The 23,318-nt window shown below is 35.7% G+C and overlaps 1 protein-coding gene and 1 long non-coding RNA gene across 2 annotated transcripts in view; one reads left to right on the top strand and one right to left on the bottom strand.

Annotated features, from left to right (window-relative positions):
* LOC138714703 (uncharacterized) overlaps window positions 1-23,318 on the top strand; it is a 292,488-nt gene that overhangs the window by 218,556 nt on the left and 50,614 nt on the right. Inside the window, exon 3 of the long non-coding RNA XR_011336063.1 lies at window positions 5,422-5,464. This is a non-coding gene — a long non-coding RNA (uncharacterized lncRNA). The remainder of the gene's footprint in view (window positions 1-5,421; window positions 5,465-23,318) is intronic.
* Window positions 1-23,318, bottom strand: part of LOC138714702 (uncharacterized) — a 196,505-nt gene that overhangs the window by 131,984 nt on the left and 41,203 nt on the right. The window lies entirely within an intron of this gene.

Genomic DNA, 23,318 nt, shown 5'->3' with positions numbered 1-23,318 from the left:
AATCCCCATTGTGAATAGTAACAAAACCCATTTAGTTTCGTTTCATGACGCCCAATTTTTGAGAAATATATTATGATTTCGAAATTCCTGAAAATGTCTATTTATTCCAATAATTTTATATACGGAGTAAACAGTAAGTAATATCATTAATTTTAGGGGGTCATTCTTTGATATATTTCAAACAAAATACTTTCATACAATTTTTGACATAAAAATGTGGTTTTCTCGTGCATTAAATTTACGTCTAAAATTATACACGAGGTTATAGTAAAAAATGAGGATGAACTTCCAACACGATATTTAGGAAGACTACATGAAGTTGAGGTTATAGTGAAAAAAGATATATTTTGTTACGTGTTTTTAGAAAGACTACATAAAGTTGATGGTTACGATTAGAAAGATAGTTTATATTGCGAGTTTTTTCGTCCCTTACTTACTTACAAATGGCTTTTAAGGAACCCGAAGGTTCATTCACATAAGCCCGCCATCGGTCCCTATCCTGTGCAAGATTAATCCAGACTCTATCATCACACCCCACCTCCCTCAAATCCATTTTAATATTATCCTCCCGTCTACGTCTCGGCCTCCCTAAAGGTATTTTTCCCTCCGGTCTCCCAACTAACACACTATATGCATTTCTGGATTCGCCCATACGTGCAACATGCCCTTCCCATCTCAAACGTCTGGATTTTAAGTTCCTAATCATGTTAGGTGAAGAATACAATGCGTGCAGTTCTGTGTTGTGTAACTTTCTCCATTCTCCTGTAACTTTATCCCGCTTAGCCCCAAATATTTTCCTAAGCACCTTATTCTCAAACACCCTTAACCTATGTTCCTCTCTCAGAGTGATAGTCCAAGTTTCACAACCATACAGAAGAACCGGTAATATAACTGTTTTATAAATTCTAACTTTCAGATTTTTGGACAGCAGACTGGATGATAAGAGCTTCTCAACCGAATAATAACACGCATTTCCCATATTTATTCTGCGTTTAATTTCCTCCCGAGTGTCATTTATATTTGTTACTGTTGCTCCAAGATATTGGAATTTTTCCACCTCTTCGAAGGATAAATCTCCAATTTTTATATTTCCATTTCGTACAATATTCTGGTCACGAGACATAATCATATACTTCGTCTTTTTTTTTTTTTGTCCCTACAAAATTAAATTCACATTGTATACGACATAAAGATAGATATTTCACTGTACAGATTATACACGAAATGAACATTGCACATAGTGACTTGTATATCAGATATTATGTGTATATTGTGAGAAAAGTAAAGGAACTTACCAATATAAAGAGATGCAAACGAAGGAAAAAATCCAGTTAAGTCCCCATGAGAACGACTGTACAGAATCACAGGAACTGAGGAGAGGGAGCCCGTGTTGGGGTCCGTGGCTCTGGTTTATGTGCCCGATAATAACCCACTACTCCCCAAAAGTTCTCCTTTTCACACGCGTTAAAGACACTTGGGTAGAGAAACATTTCATAGCGCGTTTTCTGAAAGCCATTGATTTAATTCCCAATATGCTCAGCCAGTTTAAGAAAACAGTGTATTATAATAATAAATTATTGAAAGAATTTTAGTTTTGTCCTTTAAATGTGCAGAAATTTGGTCGAAAAATTCCTTTGTAGAACAAAAAGTTAGGTACATTTGTTTCGATCAATGTTAATTTTGTGTTGTGTTTCCAATATTGTTTTTAACCTATTAGAGTTAACAGTAAAACATTTATTAATATTAAACAACAATTTTTATATTATTTAGGTCATCTTGTAAATTAGCGTAGTTTTTATTACTAATTAGGGTAAACTAGGTAGTTATTGACCAGTATACGGTGATTGACCGGTTCCTTTTCTCAAGTATATTGTGAATAAACCACGATCGTGATTTCACTTTTTGCTGCATATACCTCTAGTAGCAACCCTTATTTGTGGTTAGTTGTCGCTGTTCATCCCACTGAGTTAGTGTCTGTTGTCTGAGAGGACTGAAATCGATTGGAAATGCAACTGAACGTAAACAAGTGTAAGTAACTAGAGAAATTGCTAAGAATAATGCACGCAATAATTTATTTATTCTGCAAAGGATACATAAATTCTGGTGCTCGTTTTTACGAGAAAAGGTATAAGGTTTCCGTCCACAGAATATTATTTTGTTAAAGTTTTTATATGTCATAAAAATGCCCCGTGGTCAATCACTATAAAGTGTATGTCCGCAAACTACAGTGATTGGTCGTTCATAAATTATTTGTTAGAATAATGACCAATTTGCTCCAATTCTATATATGTTATCGGTTAAATGATGGGGATTTTTACAGGACTGATACTATATTATAATGCCTAAGCCAGGTAAAGTGCATTATACAGGGGAAGCTTTACGAAACGCTACAGAACCTGTCCGCAGTGGATTTGATTTAAATGAAGCTGCCAAGAAGTTTGGTGTCCTGAAAGCAACCTTAGCGTCCAGAAACAAATATCCCGTTGAAGGAAAAGTGTTCTTTGGTCCTCGTCCAGTGCTGGGTGAAGCCATTTGTAATAACATCAGAGAAATGACACACACTTGCTTCTGATAACGCACAAAAGAGAAAAATGGAAGAAGAGGCAAGAGAAGAAAGGAAGTGAATAAGAAATGAAAGAAAAGGCAGCGAGAAGAGTTCTTTTCTTATTTTTTTAACTTGGTTATTTAACGACACTGTATCAACTACGAGGCTATTTAGCGTCGATGGGATTGATGATAGCGAGATGGTATTTGGCGAGATGAGGCCGAGGATTCGTCATAGATTACCTGAAATTTGCCTTACGGTTGGGCAAAACCTCGGAAAAATCCAACCAGGTAATCAGCCCAAGCGGGAATTGAACCCGCGCCCGAACGAAACTTCGGATCGGCAGGCAAACACCTTTGCCGACAGAGCTACGCCGGTGGCGAATAGTTCTTAATGAGAAAGATCAGAAGAAGAGAAATGAAACAGACAAGAAAAAAGTGAAAATTGTGAAAATGTGTTGTTCAATCACTAATAAATGAGTATTCAATAACTGTGCAGTAGACGGTCAATCATTAATAAGCGTGTGGTCAATAACTGTGCAGTAGACGGTCAATAACTGTAAAAATGGACTTGTTGTGTTTATTTAATTTATCTTTGCATTAAAATTTTATTTTTTCTTTTGTTTATTGATTTTGATTTGTTTCTGAATCTTCACTTGACCCAATGCCTTTAAAATTCTCTCAATAAGTTACCACTGTTTTCCGCTATTTCATTGTTTTATTATTCATTAGCTTAAGTGGTCAATCACTATACAGTTTACCCTACTTAGTACAGAGTGGAAATGAAATAACCCTGCAGGTCGAAAGGGATGTTAGGGTACACTTAAATAAATAGAAAACCTATATTACGTTTTGTGATTAAATTAATTAGAAAATTAAATTAGAAGTTTCAGCAGTCTGGCAACCTCGCTGCTAACACAGTCCTCTTTCTTCTCGTAATACAGATGTAAGAGATCAACGAATTCAGGTTAGTCTGGCTTAATAAACTAGCTCCCATCTCCCTTTCTGTCTACAATGTTGCAAACTGGTCGCATCGATCAGTGACTTCAAATTGTTGGTCTTTAAATTAAATTTACACGAAAACTGCCCACGCTATTGAAATACGCCAGAGTGATAAATTATTCTTTATTAGATTTTCTATCGATATCACCATCGTACTCGCAATAGTTACCAAATAAGAGGGTGTTAAACATTTGGGGGGGAAAAAATCTGGTAAAGTTGTGGACTTTCCACCAATATGAAATTACACTTTTTCTGTTCGTTAACAGAAAAAAAAAACACAATTTAAGTCACACGGAGTTAGTGTGCACTCGAAGTTGGTTGCTTGACGGTTGTCAGCCCACTTTGAGGTCTGTGGATATAGAGGGAAAAATTGGATCGGTGTCGGTTAGAGTTCCCGAGTAGCTCAGTGGTAGAGCGTTGGTACGTTAAACCAAAGGTCCCGGGTTCGATACCCGGCTCCGGAACAATTTTTCCCTCGAAATTATTCAAATCAACTTTACAGGGAGTTATACCTGAAATCTTGATTTGCATAATACACGTCACTGTTCGTTAACAGAAAAAAACCACAATTTAAGTCACACGGAGTTAGTGTGCACTCGAAGTTGGTTGCTTGACGGTTGTCAGCCCACTTTGAGGTCTGTGGATATAGAGGGGAAAAATTGGATCGGTGTCGGTTAGAGTTCCCGAGTAGCTCAGTGGTAGAGCGTTGGTACGTTAAACCAAAGGTCCCGGGTTCGATACCCGGCTCCGGAACAATTTTTCCCTCGAAATTATTCTTACACTTTTTTGTTACATAGAACATGAGCTATTCGCTCAGAAAATCTGTAGAATTATTTCACTTCCACGCTCTATAGTTTCAAGACATCAGCATGCATAAGACATCTGGAATATGTTACTATTTTTGGTGGATCATTAATAAATAACAAGATAAAATAAAAGTCCAAGTTTTGAGCCTTGATGGACACTTGAGTTAATTTTTTTTAATAACACTTATGCCACATTTACAATCTGTCTACAATAGACAATAAGTAAATATTATAAAGGAATATGACATGAGTGGAGATGTTATCCCATGACAACACTCCAAAAGAAAAATAACAATGTTTTAAATAGTTGTAGTAAAAATGAATGGAAGGTCAAGAGCATTGGTCCTTTTAAGTCTTCTTATTGTTTGACTATTATCCAGCAAATTTAATGCATGATGATTCGGATGTTGATTTAATCGGTGCAGGTATTTTTTTGCTGAACTTAGAGATCTCTTCTTTTACAGTTGAAATGTTTAGATCATGATGAATGACATCATTACGTACATACCATAGTGCATGGAGCGTAAAGTTTCAGACTGATACCTCTGCAGTATTTCAATGTTTGAGTTGCTAGCAGTTCCCCACAGTTGGATGCCGTATGTCCAGATTGGTTTTAGTATGACTTTGTAAACAAGAAGTAATTGAGTTAATAAGACATTTAAACGACCGACCTAGTGTTAAGCTATACCGCATATTGTTGTCGCTGTAAAAGATGTAATGAAATCAATTTTATCAAACTGTTTGAAAATCCAAATTTAGATAAATTGAAAAATAAGATATATCATTAGAAAAGTCTGCATAGACAGTATAAACTTGAAATTGGTGATCCGGAGCCTTAGATACATTTTATACAAAATTTAATTTTAGTATAAATTGTTCCCCGATGTTTCTTTTTCCATTTGGATGTATTATATTATTTTCTTCGGGATCCTCTCTGAGGGCATTCTCTCAACATGTCCTGTGTACTTATTTTTATGTTACACTACTATTTTAATTTTTTGTCTAATCTCCTCTTGAACATTCTTTTACTGATATGAGAAATCTCATTTCTGGTATCTCTTTGTTTCAGGTCTTTTCCCCTTGGTGCTCAACTTCCGGATCCGTAGGTTAAAGTGAGTATTCCATTATTTCATACAATTTTATTTAGGTTCCTTTCCTTGTTTTTCCTTCAGTGTTATTCTTATTGTGTCGCATGTTTTCTGATAAGTGTTGGTTTTGTTTGATATTATGTCTTTGTTTACATAAGTTATGCCGCAAGTCAAAAATTTGGAATGCTTTAATTTTTGTATAGAGTTGTTATTATGTTGATATTATTGTTATGGTTATAATTTATTATCAGGTTTTACAATGTCCTAGGACATCTCCCTGCACCCATTTTCAGGATTCTATCTCTTTTATCTATTCTCCTATGCCCCATCTTCCGATCCCCTTTCTTTCATTGTCCTAATTAGTAATTATTATTCCTTGTATCCATGTAAATTTTGGTGTTCCCCTCTTCCTTTTTGTTGGAATCCATTTACACCTTCTTCGACATTCCATCTTCTGTCATCCTCTTCATATGACCGAACCATCTAAACTGTTTTATTTTGATGCAATCTACAAGCAGTCCTTGCACTTTCATTGTTTTTCTTATAACATCATCATTATTATTATTATTATTAGCCTATATTGATGGATCAGAATACTTCTGATTTCACCTTCATGAGTCTACGAATAATCCAGTATCTTGTATAATCCCGATATTGGACAAAAAACGGAGAAGTAAAAATTAAATGTAAAATAACTTGGTTAAATTAGATCTATTACAAAAAACGGCAAAGTTACGATTAACTTTTACAACTCTGGGAACGTCATATATATCTTTGTGGCTTTGAAGTAGGAGTACAAAGAAATCTCTTCACTTTATTGCTGTTTTAAACTTAGAACTGAACCATAGAATCTTATTCTGGCATCACTGCTATAAAAATATTTCAGGCGAAAGCTGTGAAATATGCAGTAACCTGAATACATATTAAAACGCGGAAATGTTTCATATACCGGTATGCAATAAAATTTATAATATCCAGTACATTCCACAATGGTTTTAAATACCATTCATGTCTATCCAAAAAACGTTCACTCTACGCTTTTGGTAACACCTTGTGTTGTCTTAAGTGAGGATGTCGATATCGCACTATGGGAATCTTATTGTGTATTAGTGTAGTCTCTGTTCTCGGACAGAATATTCCTTATGTGGACTTGAACCAAGGTTCTGTTAGGGTTGTAGCATAGTAGTCATTGGACATACATTTTTACAATGTGGGGAATTTTCAGTGAACTATTTTCAAAGCATGACAAAACTTTATGGAGTGAATCAAATATTTATTTCAACAAAATAATTGTTTTATACAAATCTGGCTGTAAAGCTGACTTGCATAATTCCTGAAAGCCAGATTTGTTATGTTTCTGTTAATAGAAAACCACAAATTTAAGTCACACAGTAAGTTTGCAGTAAGTGGTTCGATACCCGGTCCCGGAAGAATTTTTCCCTTGAAATTATTAAAAATAATTGCTTATTTATACCTTTCGATTTTGTTTATTAAATAATTGACTTTATTTAAAAAAAAACACATCCTTTAAGGTGACCTTCTCCATTCTTAATGCCCCGCTGAAGTCTCTTCTGGAAACTCGTGAAGACACGAACATGTAACGCTTGACCAGTTTGTTCAATTTCATGCCGGATCTCATTATTAAGCCCTTGAATATTACATAATCTATAGGAGAATATCCACTGTTTCAAATACCCATATAAGAAAAAAAAAAATCCCGACCTGTTAAGTCGGGTGAGCGCGAAGGTCATGAAATATCACCAGATAGGGAGATGATGCGTCCAGGGAGGAACCTCTACAAAGACTACAAAGGTACTTCGCGTTCACCCTACTTAACAGCTCCATATTTTTTCTTATGAAGGTATTTGAAACAGTGGGTATTCTCCTATAGATTACATAATATTCGGCATGAAATTCAACACACTGGTCAGGAATTATGGGTTCGTGTCATGATAAGTTATCAGAAGCGACTTAAACTGTGTCCTACAAGTGGAGGAGGCTTTTTAGTTGATTATTTAACGAAGCTGTATCAACTACTAGATTATTTTGCGTCGAGATGGTATTTGACGATAGCGAGATGGTATTTGACGAGATGAGGCCGAGGATTCGACATAGATTACCTGACATTTGGCTTACGTTTGGGGACACACTCAGAAAAAACCCAAGCAGGTAATTAGCCCAAACGGAAATCGAGCCCCCGCCCGAGCGAAAATGGATGATGTGATTTTCTAAAAATAACGTCGATTGTGTAAGTAAATAAAATCCAAAGGTGTAAATACGTTACTATGTTGTTTAAATATTTGATTCACTCCACAAAATGTTATTACATCTTTAAAAATAGTTCGTTGAATATGCCCCACCTCGTATTAAAATTACTGGCAGGGACTCATATAGTACAAAACATCAAATTATTATGACATTATATTATGAAATTAGTTTATATTCTTGTAATTTATTGTATGAGTCAATGTTTAGGAAATGAGCGAAGCAAGTTTTCTACTTTTGACGAATTCAGTGACAGTATAACATTATAATAGTACATTATGCAACGAGCCTATAATGGTAGTAATTAAGACGCAAGTATGTTTGTTTATGAAACGAGCGAAGCAAGTTTTCTACTTTTGACGAATTCAGTGACAGTATAACATTATAATAGTACATTATGCAACGAGCCTATAATGGTAGTAATTAAGACGCAAGTATGTTTGTTTATGAAACGAGCGAAGCAAGTTTTCTACTTTTGACGAATTCAGTGACAGTATAACATTATAATAGTACATTATGCAACGAGCCTATAATGGTAGTAATTAAGACGCAAGTATGTTTGTTTATGAAACGAGCGCAAGCGAGTTTCATAATTTTCATACGAGCGTCTTAATTACCATTATAGGCAAGTTTCATACGATTTTTTATGCTCGACCATATTTCTAACTTGAAATTAGTCAAAAGTTATGTTATGTTATGTTATGTTATGTTATGTTATGTTATGTTATGTTATGTTATGTTATGTTATGTTATGTTATGTTATGTTATGTAAGTCAGTAGCGAACTGACCTGAATTGTGAGATGTGCGCAGACGCGAAAGTATTGATTTTTTCCGAGGCCGAATGTCATTGACCTTGATAGAAAATACGATGAAGATTAGACTTGATATAACCTGGAAATTGATTTAGAATTGAAAAACGAGATGACAAATTGAATTTATTCGAATATTATTTACAATTAACATTAATTATTATAGTAACAGAACATAACCTTCTGCGACAGTAATGGATTTCCAGCCTGTGTGACTTTTCGCTAATTGTCTTTCGATTGCATATCCGAGAATAATCGATACTTGAGGTTTTATAACGGTACAAAAGTGATTTGTCATTGGCTGAACACCTGAACTTTAATGAATAGGTGTGCTTTAATGAGGTGCATTAAAGGGCTACTACTAGGTGTATAATTACTACATTTCGGCATGGTTGAGCTTAAACTTGTTTAATACACTATTTATTTTAATTTCATTATAGAGTTTTCAACATTTGTGCGGCATTTTCTGACGCGACGAAACCTGTAATGGTGACGATGGCTGTGACGACGACGACGGCGACACCGACGATGATGACTGTTAGCAATGACGTTGACTACGATGATAGAAGTTTTGATGGACGTACCCAGTTATAACTATCGAACGGCTGTGCTTTGGTGCATGGTTAAAGTGGTCGCTTAATCTAGACATAATATGCAATTTACTGCTCCCATTGTCTCATTAATGCGATATTTCCCAGGTAACCAGACCGAGCCAGACTAAGAGTTCTGGCTGGCTCTTTCCATGCAGAAACTTCGCCGTTCTTCATCTTTCTGTCCGATGTAATACTGTACATTATTCACAAGCTTCTGATAAAAATGAAAGAGGCTGCATTTTATGAGACATAAAAATTCACTTCAGAATATTGGATATCCTTAAGTCCACGCATGTCGAGCAGAAATCTAGCACACTCTACTTGAATCGGTTTTTTTAAGGGCGTAAGTCAGGAAATAGTAATATGCGTTACAAGAGCGGTATGTTGAAGTTTTCATTTTCGAGGAAAAGTTTGAAAAAGCGAAACGTAGTTGAGCTTTTTTTAATTTCCGAGAATTAAAAGAAAACATACCGCTTGTGTATCGTACATTATTTTGTGCGAAGATCGTTTATTACATACCTGAAAGAGGAATTTCTAATTAGTTGCAATGAAATCTCCATCTTGGTTTCTGTTCAATGACGATAAATTTGCAAAACAAAAATATCTATCTTCAACATTGTTGCTTTAAAATGTTTTCTGTGTTTACTATACTCCAGCAGGCCGTGATATACGTTTGTCTTTTTTTTCCCCCCAGTCTATGATGAGTCTGGAATCTTGTTGATTTTTTCACGGCTTCCTTAATGTTACTTGCATCACGAATGCAGTAACTTTAGTGGAGTTATAGAGTTTACTTAATTTTTGCAAATATTTAAAAACAATAATTAAAAGTGCAATTTAGGTGAAATTGCAGTGGTAAGTTTCCAATTTATAATTATTACTATATTGAACGTCTCTAAAAATAATATGTTAAAAGCCTAAAGCAGTAAAATCAATATGTCACTTATGCGGTAAGAAGAGGGAAATTGTTATGTGTGTTAGGTTGGGAATACTGAATGTGGAATTTTAGACTTTCCACGGATTGGTTTTGTGCGGAAAGCAAGCAAATACGCACGATCTCGCACAAAGTAAATTTGTGAGAAACTGAAAAAAAAAAAAATTATGTTAGAGGAAAACTACTATATTTGGAAAAATATAATTCCGGACATGTGGCCTGATAGTCTAGGTTACAGTTGTTGATTTTTAAAGTTGTTATACGCATTATACGGATACTTAAGGTTTTATTGAGATTTAAAATGTGAAGTAGGACACTGTAGTTTGGCACTTAGCTACGTTAATCAGCTTCATTTTGGTGCAAAAATATCTCAGTTCTGAATGTACTTTGTGCACAGTGTTGTAAAATGCTGTAAAACTCAACGTGGAGAAAAATCATCTACATCCTGAGGGTATGAAAAATTTTAAAACCAACCACACAGCTTCCTGAATGTATGAAAAATAATACAGTTAATTTCCATCGCCAAATTCGAATTATTACATGAATAATGTATAAAATTAACAGAATGTGACGGATTGACACTTGGAGAACTGCACTTCCGGTTTAAAGCAAGGATGGTTTCGGGCAAATAAAAACTCAGCTAATTAATTAACAAAACATCATAAAGAAAAAAAAACTGATATTTTTTTAAAACTAGAAAATTCAACGTTTGAGATGGGCAGGGCTGTAGCACGAATGGGCGAATCTAGAAATGCATATAGATTGTTAGTTGGAAGGCCGGAGGGAAAAAGACCTTTGGGGAGGCCGAGACGTAGATGGGAAGATAATATCTTTATTTTACTTTTATTTTTATTTTTTATTTTATTAGGTTATTTTACGACGCTGTATCAACATCTAGGTTATTTAGCGTCTGAATGATATGAAGGTGATAATGCCGGTGAAATGAGTCCGGGGTCCAGCACCAAAAGTTACCCAGCATTTGCTCGTATTGGGTTGAGGGAAAACCCGGAAAAGACCTCAACCAGGTAACTTGCCTCCACCGGGATTCGAACCTGGGCCACCTGGTTTCGCAGCCAGACACGCTGACCGTTACTCCACAGGTGTGGACAAGATAATATTAAAATGTATTTGAGGGAGGTGGGATTGATGATAGAGACTGGATTAATCTTGCTCAGGATAGGGACCAATGGCGGGCTTATGTGAGGGCGGCAATGAAGCTCCGGGTTCCTTAAAAGCCAGTAAGTTTCTCTTATCTATACTCTAACCACGACGTAAATACCAGATCACTTATCTGTGGCACGCTAAGTATACCTCTTCATAGAACATCTTGTTATTCATCATCTTTTACAATATCCACCTCGCGTCAATGGAATTCCTTGTCACAAAGTATTAGGGGCTGCAAGACAATAAACACCTTTAAGAACAGCTTAAAAGATAACCTTATTAGCATTTCACTCCAATCATACTGATTTAAACTATCACTGACTACATTGTTACTTTTTTCTTTAGACATCATCCTGATTGTGCTGTATTTTAATTGTCTCGTAATAATCTCTTTCTATTATCTAATATTATTTGAAATATATTAACATTCTGTGTATTTTAGTTTAATTCTGCTACACAGTTTATTTCAGTGTTTAATTAATAGTTCATAGTATTTTGTTGTTTAATTTGTAAATAACTTTTGTATACATGTAACTCTCATCTAAATCAAATTGTTGGATTCTTTGTAAGTTCATGCATATGTATATACACTTTTGCTGGTTGAGTGGAAGAGAAGGCCTTACGGCCTTAACTCTGCCAGCTAAAATAAATCATTATTATTATTATTATTATTATTATTATTATTATTATTATTATTATTATTATTATTATTATTATTATAAGTAAGTAAGAAAATCAAAGCTTTCAGATGACATAAAAATACAAAATAAATAAAAAATTAAGGAAAATTAAAAATGAAGGGTAGATGAATACCTACCTTAATGATATCAAAACAAATGTGTCCCAACTTTTGATGAAACTACGCCATAGATGTTACATCACACATTGAAGAAATAAGACTCACGATATGAATAATTGTGTTGTGTACGAAATGGTGTCACGTTGAGGTCTAATGTGTAAAACTCGTATTCTTCTAGTCGACGCCTCTAAGGCAGAATTCGTTATTGCATATGTTTGAATGATAGATGAGGATGAAGAGTTGAATTCTGACGTGAAGAACGCCTTGTACAGTTATACTCAAGAGCTCTGTAATACAGAAAAAGGTTCTTCTCCATATATTAAAGGACCTCCAGACTTTGTTTCCCTTCAGGGGAGAGGATGGTATTTTTTTTAACTTTTTTCCTATTTGGTGTAAAATATTAATTTTTTGTATGTAGAGAGGTCATAGCTGTGGCAACTCAACCAAATAAAAATATTTTGAAAAAATAAAATTATTTGGGGGCCCAAATTTGAAAAAAAAAAAAATATAGCCTACCCAATGCAGGATTGTACTAAAACCGATATATCTAAACCGTTTTTAAAGATAGATTCAAACAGTTTTTTGCAATGTATTTGCAAAAGCATGTTCTACGAACTGTCTGTAACAGAATTTTGATATTAGTCCCTACGTTTGTAAAATAAACAATTAAAATGTAATAACAATTTTCTGATTGCCTTTCTTGCAAACAAACGGACGTATTTTTAAAATGAAATCAATTAACAAAATTCTGTTACATAGAAAAGTTTCCTAATAGTCTAAAGAATGCGTGTTCTAAATTTCATACATGTATCTTTAATAGTTCAGAAATTATATCCATTTTTGTCTGGCAATGTAGCAAAAAAAAAATGAAGTTACTGGAAACCGATAAAAGTGAGCGTGTGATTTAAAAATCCATAACGCAGGAAGTTTAAAAATGGCGACTCAACATCCGATAAGGGCACAAATACCCACAAAATGTTATGCAATGCATTCCACACATATCAAAGGGTATTTTAAAGAAAAAGAGATTTTTGAAAATTTAATTTGCCGGAAACAACAATAAAAGTCGGCGAGTGATTTAAAAATCCATAACGCAGGACGTTTAAAGGTGACGTCTCAACATCCGATAAGGGCACAAATACCCACAAAATGTTATGCAATGCATTCCACACATATCAAAGGGTATTTTAAAGAAAAAGAGATTTTTGAAAATTTAATTTGCCGGAAACAACAATAAAAGTCGGCGAGTGATTTAAAAATCCATAACGCAGGACGTTTAAAAATGACGTCTCAACATCCGATAAGGGCACAAATACCCACAAAATGTTATGCAATGCATTCCACACATATCAAAGGGTATTTTAAGGAAAAAGAGTTTTTTGAAAATTTAATTTGCCGGAAACAACAATAAAAGTGGGCGAGTGATTTAAAAATCCATAACGCAGGAAGTTTAAAAATGGCGACTCAACATCCGATAAGGACACAAATACCGACAAAATGTTATGCTATGCATTCCACACATATTACAGAGTATTGTAAATATTTTTTTTTTTTGGAAAATTTACTTATTTTTTCACCAGAAAATACCATCCTCTTCCCTTCAGAAGACTGACATTTTTTTTTATTTCCATCGTGTTATGCCGGGTCTGAAGTCGCAAAGCTCGAATGTAACGGTAAGAATGACAGCTACTCCACTACTACAAGGACGGCTTTTTGTGAAAGGTTCGTTACCAAAGATCCATCAGAGCGTAATAAACGCTGCCGTGAAGAACGGGACGCTGCGTATCCTAGTAACGAAAGAAAAAGAAAAGCATAAGTAATTTGTATTCACCTCCAGATACAAAGGGAATCGTGCACTGTTATGTCGAAGTAAATACCGCGTGATCTATGAAATATTGGGAAATGCTAAGGTAATGGAGATGTGCACGTCGTGAGTAAAACTGTAATAGACAGACCGCATAACGATCATCTTTGGTCCAGTGTCTGAAAATGTAGGTAGATCAGTAAGCCGTGAGATCAGGATACGTCATCTTGACCGTTATCGCACGCGCTCTTGCGTTCACATCCCAGATTACCCAGTAACATTTTTTTATAAATTTATTCTAAGTTTACATTCCGTCATAAAAATTACTTGTCGGTGAATTAAATTCCAAATTCATCTGGGAACAAATTTATGCATCAGTTTCATTCATCAATGAAGCGTACTGGCTGTGCACATGAAGGGGAACGCTAGAGCGCAAATACATGTATGAGAATGTCAGCATTATACAATATACTAGTGGCTTGTGCAGAAAATGCTGCAAACTACTGCCCTTGCCTCACTTCCTGAGCTCTTTCTTTGCGGGGCGAGATGCAAAGGGGGAGAGTAGGAGGTGCTGGGTACCGCATGTGCCTACTACCCTACGTTGAACACATCGGCCTTTTCAGGATTCCTTTCGTCAGCCATGGAGCAAAATCAACCATGGTCAAGCGAATGTATAGGCTGTCCCCTTACAAAACAAATTATGTCCTTCTCATCAATTCCTGTAACTACACACTAATACCAGCGGTAGACTACAGTTTCTACTCGAGATTATCGACCTAATCGCGATTACGGTTGTCATGTGTACACGTCCGTAAACTCTGTTCTCTATGGCAGTGTTTCTCAAACTTTTTCCACCGCGAAACCCCTTTTAATATAAAGTGTAACTGCGGAATCCTTATATTATTTTATTAGTTTTTAATAATTAACAGACAAGTGAAAGCTAGTATCTCAATAATACTGTTCAGTGGGACGAATGTATTTGCTTTTTAAGCCTGCAATCTGGTTTTATGGTTGAAAGTTGTAGTCTCATTTCTACTGTACTTCTCCATTTTGTCTTTTCGATATTTTGTTTTAGTGAACACATACGCAGAGAATCCAGTGATGAAAGCGATAAGTATTATGGGTATTTTCCGTTTTAGATGTTCATTAAACCTATTATTATTACGCATATTAATGGAATCTTATTATTATTATTATTATTATTATTATTATTATTATTTATTGTTATTATTATTATTATTATTATTGTTATTATTATTATTATTATCATTATCGGTGCTTTCATGTTATTATTGATTCATATTTTCGTAACATTTCTATATATTTTTATAGTATCCACTAAGTATAAAATAGCCACCGGAGCAACCCAGTCGGCTAAGGCCTATCCATCCAGAGTTGCGCTCGAGCGCGGGTTCGGATCCCGCTTGGGCTGATTACCTGGTTGGATTTTTTCCCCGAGGTTTCCTCCAACCGTAAGGCGAATGTCAGGTAATCTTTGGCGAATCCCTGACATCATCTCGCCAAATACCATTTCGCTATCATCAATCCCATCGATGCAAAATAACCTAGTAGTTGATACAATGTCGTTAAATAACCAAGTAAAAAGTATAAAATAACATTTAAAATCATATAGGGCTCACGGAACCCCAGAACATACTGAGAAATACTGCTCTATGGTAATTCAGCAGTTGTCCAGATTGAACATACTGACTAGTGTGTACATACATTTTAGGAAATCGCCATCAGAGATATTAGCGATAGTGGTAACCACGATTAGAGTATCCAGTATTATAACCAGTAAAGATCCCTGCAATGGCATAGGATAATGTTTTCAGAACATGTAATATGCTGCCGTGCCGCCACGCTGCAGTTGCCGTGCCGGTCCGAGCAGACCTAAGAGGCGTGGTTATAAGCACTAGGGAACTCTCGGTTCAGGACGTGAGACACGGGCAGTAAGTTCATTAGACGTTCAAATAAACATTTTTCAGATTTATTTTTAATGAAGAATATCAGACATTCTGAAATTTATTTGCTTTCATAATAATGAAACATACTGCCTCTGAATGTTTTTTTATGCCAAATACTTTTTCTTGAACCTACAGTATACAACTTCAGTTTTTTAGTTTGAACGCGAAAACGCAAGTAACAATGTCAGGACGATCAGTTGGTTTTTCATATGGGAGTAAATAACTACAAAAATATTTTATTTTAATAACAATATTATCTTACGTAAGTTTTATAGTTTTCAATAACATATACTGTATAGCCGCCACTCAGTAAATTATATAAATCAAGACCTAATTTAAGATATTCTCTTCATCTACTTATATAACCCCAAAACGTTTCACTTTCATATCATCAATATAGCATTAATAGTATAGTTAATGAAAAATAGTCACAGCATGGCATTAACTATAATAATATTTAATTTCTAATGGTAATAATGTCATCAAACCACCTCAAGTTTTGTAGTTTTTAATATCCAATATACAGCTGTACTCAGAAAATTACACACTGCAGAATCAGACCTGTAAATGAATTTTAGTAAGTCTTGAAATTTTTAATAACCAATTTAATTTGAGCTCTAAATATGTCAGCATTCTTGCAGATCATGGCCTTCGTGTAATATTGTTTACTGTAGTGTGTGTTTTGTTTTATTCTGAAATGCAATTAATGACGACAGATGGATTTTAGAAAATAAGACATTTATGTTGAAAAATTGACATTTCGAAACTACTATTTTTCTCAAAAACTTTGGGTTCTAAGCTTCAGAATGAGGGATCATTTATTAAAATCCGTTCAGCCGTTTTCCCGTAATTCCCATTACCAGTTCAACCAGTTCAAATGATATATATATAGGGTGTTAAAAACATTCAATATTTAGAAAATCTGTAGTATAAATCAGAATAAGGAAACATGGTATGAGCGCACCCGAGTTCAAATTCTGGTTGGGACAAGCTACCTGATTTAGCTTTTCTCCGGGGGTTTCCCTCAACCCATTAAGAACAAATGCTGGGTAACTTTCGGCGCTAGCATTATCACCTTCATCTCACTCACACGCTAGATAACCATGGCAGTTGATAAAGCGTTGTAAAATAACGTATAAAAAGAAGTACTTGTTCATCAACATCGTAGCAGATGCTCAATGCGATTTATATTAAAAAGAAGTAGGCTTTATTCAATACTCTGAGAGGTGGTAGTATTTACCAAAACAAGACAAATATTCTAATAAACTTGAGTTCTAAAATCAAATATTGTACGAAATAACGGTTTTGAAATTCTTACTACAAGAACAGCATATCTTCTAATGTGAACGCTTTGCTTGTTTTTTTTTTTTTTAACAGTGTCATATTAGTTTCCCTCACGTAGCATTAATGAATGATTTTGGGTTAAAAAAATATACGAATTATTTTTGCAAACTTTTGTCTAACTTGTTCTAACCAGGACTTGAATCGAACTCGCTCGTTTCACCATCTTCAGCATGTTATGAATTGGAATGCCCAGGGAAAAAGATACACAGAAGACCTGTGAACACGTAGGTAAATGGAATCCGAGAAAGTAAGAAAAGCATAAATTTAAATAATGAATGTATGGATCGAGGTCGCTGGAAGAAGAAAGTAACATTTCTTGTGGTTAGGGAGTCCTTGAATATGTGAAAAAATTCCTGACAACAAAACATACTTCGAAAATACGGGTATTTTATTTGATACACACGGTTTGCTTTGGAATCCCGCCCATGGACAAATAATCATATGTTATCAATGCACTTTTTATCGGCATTCCTATAAGTGTTGGACTTTGAGCAATGAAAGAAGATATTCATAAGAAATTCCAGAGAACTTGGAGTGGAACACTAGCTATGAAACACGCCACATTCCTGATTTAAGAACCAGTGAGTTCACTAAATGAAAGAAGTATGGTGTTTTCAGAACAATTTTAGATCTCCCTATTTAAGAAAATGATGATGATGATGATGATGATGATGATGATGATGATGATGATGATGATCTGTTATAGATGGAGGTTCGACTTGACTTCGTGTTAGCCCACCGTGACGGCAGTTTTTTTTAGTAGGTTATTTTACGACGCTTTATCAACGTCTTAGATTATTTAGCGTCTGAATGAGATGAAGATGATAATGCCGGTGAAATGAGTCCGGGGTCCAGCACCGAAAGTTACCCAGAATTTGCTGATATTGGGTTGAGGGAAAGCCCTGGAAAAAACCTCAACCAGGTAGCTAAGTTGCCCCGACTGGAAATCGAACCCGGGTGTTTATCTAGTTTTAGGTTGACAATATAATCGATGAATTATTAATTAATTCATTCATATTTCTCTACCCAAGGGTAGGTCTTTCACTGCTAACCCAACATTCTCCAATCTTCCCAATTTTCTGCCTTCGTCTTTTTCTCCGTATATAATCCATATATCTTAATTTTGTCTATCATCTGATATCTTCTTCTGCCCCGAACTTTTCCCCCGTTTACCATACCTTCCAGTGCATTCTTCAGTAGGCAATTTCTTCTGAGCCGATGACCCAGCCAATTCATTTTTCTCTTCCTGATCAGTTTCAGCATTATTCTTTCTTCACTCACTCTTTCTAGCACAGCTTCATTTCTTATTTTGACTGTCCATTTCACACGCTCCATTGTTCTCCATATTCACATTTCCAGTGCTTCCAATCGTTTTTCTTCACTTCGTCGTAATGTTCATGTTTCTGACCCAGACAGTGCCACATTCAACACACAACACTTCACTAGTCTCTTCCTTAGTTCTTTTTCCAGAAGTCCACAGAAGGAGCTATGTTTTTCTATTAAAAACTTTCTTTGCCATTGCTATCCTCGTATTGACTTCATGGCGGAGCTCATGGTACACCCACAGTATTTTAAGCTGTTTACTTGTTTCACTGCCTCATTTAGAATTCGCACGTTTACCTTCTGTATTTTTCTTCCGATAACCTTGATCTTTGTCTTATTTGCATTTATCTTCATCTTATATTGCTCACGGCTGTCATTTAACTCCAGCTACATTCCCCTTAGCATCGTCTCTTCTTCTACTAACAACGCCATACCATCAGCAAATCTTATGCACTTTATTCTTCTTCCTCCTACTATAACCCCTCCCATGTTCTGAAAACAGTTCTTCACTAAATCCTCTAAGAAGATGTTGGACAGGTTAGGTGATAAAGGAGATCTTGTGATACTCCTTCCCCTATTCCATTTCGCTCTGACATTTCTTCTCTGACTCATTTTTTTTTCTTATAAACTTTAATGAATAGCTTTCTCTCATTCCAATCCACACCAGAATCTTCAAAGATATGAAGACTTTATTAGTTACTGCATAATGTTCGTGAGCGTTACGTAATGCGTCACGGCGTGGTGCACACCGCATTCTAGGACAGTCTTTGAGGTGCTACCGCCTCCGACTCGTACGCAATTAATACCTGTAATTCGATGCAACTGATACAGCATGGTTAAATAATCAAGTGAAAACAATGTTTCATAATCGAGAAAATAACGTCCGGTGCCTTACATAAAGATATTTGTTATAGTAGACAGGCTGGTTTCCTTTGTCTGCCCATCTTCTTTTGGGTAACAAATGGGTTGGTATGCGAAGTATGAAAACCGATATGCATAGTATTGTGAGCAATTGTCACGAGATGCCTTCTATGTAGTGGGTACGCTGTAGGTGTTACTCGGCATCTAAATTGAAAATGGGCAAGAAATAGCCGACAAATTTGTCTGGAACTTTCTCTCATGAACACGTTAGTTAACGTGTCTTAAGTGTTCGGGAGTTCCAGCTTCATGTCACTTCCGAAGGAAGACAAGCTAAATATTTTATCGTCCGCTAAAATTAATCTCCCTCGCCCGGGTTTGAACTCGCGAATCTCGGATTCCACGACTAACATGATAACCACTAGACCACCGGTTTTCTCAGAGGACTTAGTTTTACTTCGCCTTTCTTTCCAACTCATACTCATCTCGGCAAGGAAACAAAAACGAGCAAAACTGTATTAAACTTTTTTGTTTGAAATATTTCAAAGAATAGCCCCATAAAATTGTATAGTAACAATATTTTCACGTCCTAAAATTAGTGACAACTTTAAATATTCAATAGAAATATGGTAAGGAAGTTATGTCCGGACATAATTATTATATATGTGCCTTCAAGAGAAACGGAAATAAAATGAACATACCTACCTAAGCCAAAGGCATTAAAAGTTACATTATCTGATCTGAACCTTGAATATTTACAGCCTGGAAATAAAATAATACTAGTGGATTGTGCAGCAAATGCTGCAAACGAAGTTCATTAGACGTTCAAATAAAAATTCTTCAGATTTATTTTCAATGAAAAATACCAGATATTTTCAAAGTTATTTGCTTCCATAATAATGAAACATACTCCCCCTGAATGTTTTTTATGCCAAATACTTTTTCTTGGACCTATCCACCTTCAGTTTTTGAGTTTCAACGCGAAAACGCAAGTAACAATGTCAGGGCGATCAGTGGGTTTTTCACGAGGGAGTAAAGCAATAGCTATTTCAGGTCATTGTGGATTGTAGGTAAGTTAAAAAAAAAGTCAGGTTTGCTATGCTTTCGAACAATATACAGCATCTTGGTATAGCTGCTGCATGTAGAGCTTGAAATGTAGAGGGTAAAATTATTTTATCCTGCTAAGAGACCTTGCTGAAACGATCGGGAGACTACAACATTTTGTAGGCTTATTTTATCAGTAATACCGTCTTCCCTTAGGAACTGTAATTTTTGCACTCTCTCGAGCCAATACTGAATAGAATGACGCATATAAGTATCTACACCACACCGCCATTAAGTATATGAAAAAGACCCAACCGCACTTGATTAATAACTATAAAATATTTGGTTTTTAAAACAACATTATTATTTTACTCAAGTTTGTAGTTATATATATATATATATATATATATATATATATATATATATATATATATATATATTAACATTATGGCATTAACTATAATAATATTTAATTTCTAATGGTAATGTCATCAAACCACTTCAGGTTTTGTAGATTTTAATATCCAATACACAGCTATATTCAGAAAATTACACACCGGAGAATCAAACCTGTAAATTATTTTTAGTAAGCCTTGAAGTTTTTAATAACCAATTGAATTTGAACTCTAAATATGTCAGCAATCCTGCAGGTCATGGCCTTCGTGTAATAGCCTATTGTTTATTGTAGTGTGTGTTTTGTTTTATTCTGGAATGCAATTAGTTCTCAAAACTTACGAAAGATGGATTTTGGAAAATAGGGAAATTATGTAGGAAAACTAACGCTTCACTGAAAGTTACTATTTTTCTGAAAATCCTTAGCCTTAACTCTGCCAGGCAAAATAAAGCTACTACTACTAAAGGGTGCGTCAGAAAGAACGGATGGATTTCAAACTATCGATACGCAACGAGGAGAGAGATATAGTGAGGGGGACCACGACTGTTGGGTCAGCCATGGAATGCAATTTCAGTTGAGAATATGGTGTTTGTCTGATGTACAACGTGCTTTCATCGTAGAGACATTTTTGAAAAATGAAGAGTCTGTGATCGCCACTCAGGACTCATTTCGACATCGGATGTCACGCTAGGATTCCAACTCGGAATACAGTTTTGCGGTGGGTGGCTTCATTTCGTATCACAGGTTCAACATTGAAGAAGAAATCACCTGGACGAACACGGAGCGAACAGCAAATGTGGAGACAGACACTATGTTGTCCGGCCACCTCAAAGATCAGCCCGCATATATGCTATTGCACTGAGATTGTCCGAAGCTACGGTAAGATCTCGCGCCCTGCGACTTCTTTCTTTGGGACCATTTGAAGGCGTAAGTTTGTAAACATCGATCACATACACTGGACGAACTGAAGACGGCGATTCGTGAAGAAATCGTGGCAATTGCACCAGCTATGACTGTGAAAGCGATGGCGAACATCAGAAAACGCCTCGATGCCTGTATTGAAAGCCAAGGACATCATATGGATTATGTTGTTTTCCATAAATAAACTGCATGTATTGGTGGATATGTTGATAACAATAAATTTTTGATTTGATGAATCCTTACAATTTTCTTGCCATGTGAAATCCATCCGTTCTTTCTGACGCACACTGTACTACTACTAGATGCCAAGCTTCAAAATAAAGGATCATTTATTAAAATCCGTTCAGCCTTTTTCCCTTAATATCCATTACCAGTTCAAATTATATATATAGATGTTCCGCTTTATTTGAAGATACAATACTAGTATATTACGTAGTGATATCAAAGAGACTTTAAAAAATTGTATTAACTCAAAATTGGCTGCGAGTGGACATAGGATGTTTTGTGCATTAAGCCATCGGTATTACCTCACCGACTCTGAATATTTTCTGAACTTTGAAGCAATCATCACGGAGAAAAGCATTTATCTGTCTGCACGTTAACTCTTCAGCCCGCATGTCTAATTGGCGTAATTAAATCTTACGCTTCGTGACTGGAGCTGCATTCATTATCCAGTGCAGAGAAATGAGTGCAGTAATGTAAGCTTGTAATTTTCTTTCACTTGATGATCGGTAACACGCGGGCCATTTGTTGCGATCAGGGATATCGGAGCAAATGGAATTGGTCGCCCCTTATCCAGTACTCGGCCCCATTCTAGGAGTGGCTCAAGTGGAATTCTTTTGTATTTAAATCTGCGCAGTCCCTAATGATGGAGTTGGAGTGCGTGCGTCCCGCATGCTTCACGCAGCTGCTCGCAAATGAGGAATAACGCATCTTTAGGTTTCGATCGTAAGGGAATTTGCAGAGCCGAGAACTCCCCCGCAACAAGCTTACTTGCACGAATTATTATCATCATCAGCACCACCACTACCAGTCTAGCGAATACCGTGATGCCAGCCTTGCATCCAGAGTCGTGGATTCAAACCCGGTGAGAGTGGGTCTTAAAGGACGATGAAAACCCTTTCGATTAGGGGTAATGGAAAAGGAAATCACGAAAATTCGAATTTTATTTTCGAGATGAATAAAAATTGGGATGATTATGACATTCTATTTGTTGGGGTCGTTACAAAAACTGAATCTGCATGATAATGATGATGGTAATTTATGATACCCACTTAAAATAAATGTCGGTATTATTAGTAGGCTATACTAAGGAGTATTATAAGCAGTAAAATGTGCTGCTACCAAAAAGTCAAAAGGAGAATAGCAATGGCAAAGGAAGCTTTTAATAGAAGAAGGAGCATCTTCTGCGGACCTCTGGAGAAGGAACTAAGGAAGAGACTAGTGAAGTGCTTTGTGTGGAGTGTAGCATTGTATGGGGCAGAAACAAGGTCATTACGACGAAGTGAAGAGAAACGATTAGAAGCATTTGAAATGTGGATATGAGCCGTTGAGAGCAGAAGTGGTGTAAGTCAAAAATGGGTAATTAGGGTTAAAGTAAACGTTCTGTGAAATACAGTACAAAGTAGCAATTAATATTCAATTTATTTAAACTATCAGTA

Source organism: Periplaneta americana, chromosome 15, assembly GCF_040183065.1.
Source record: "Periplaneta americana isolate PAMFEO1 chromosome 15, P.americana_PAMFEO1_priV1, whole genome shotgun sequence".
In the NCBI taxonomy this organism is placed as follows: Eukaryota; Metazoa; Arthropoda; class Insecta; order Blattodea; family Blattidae; genus Periplaneta; species Periplaneta americana.
This window is presented reverse-complemented; position numbering and strand designations above follow the sequence as displayed.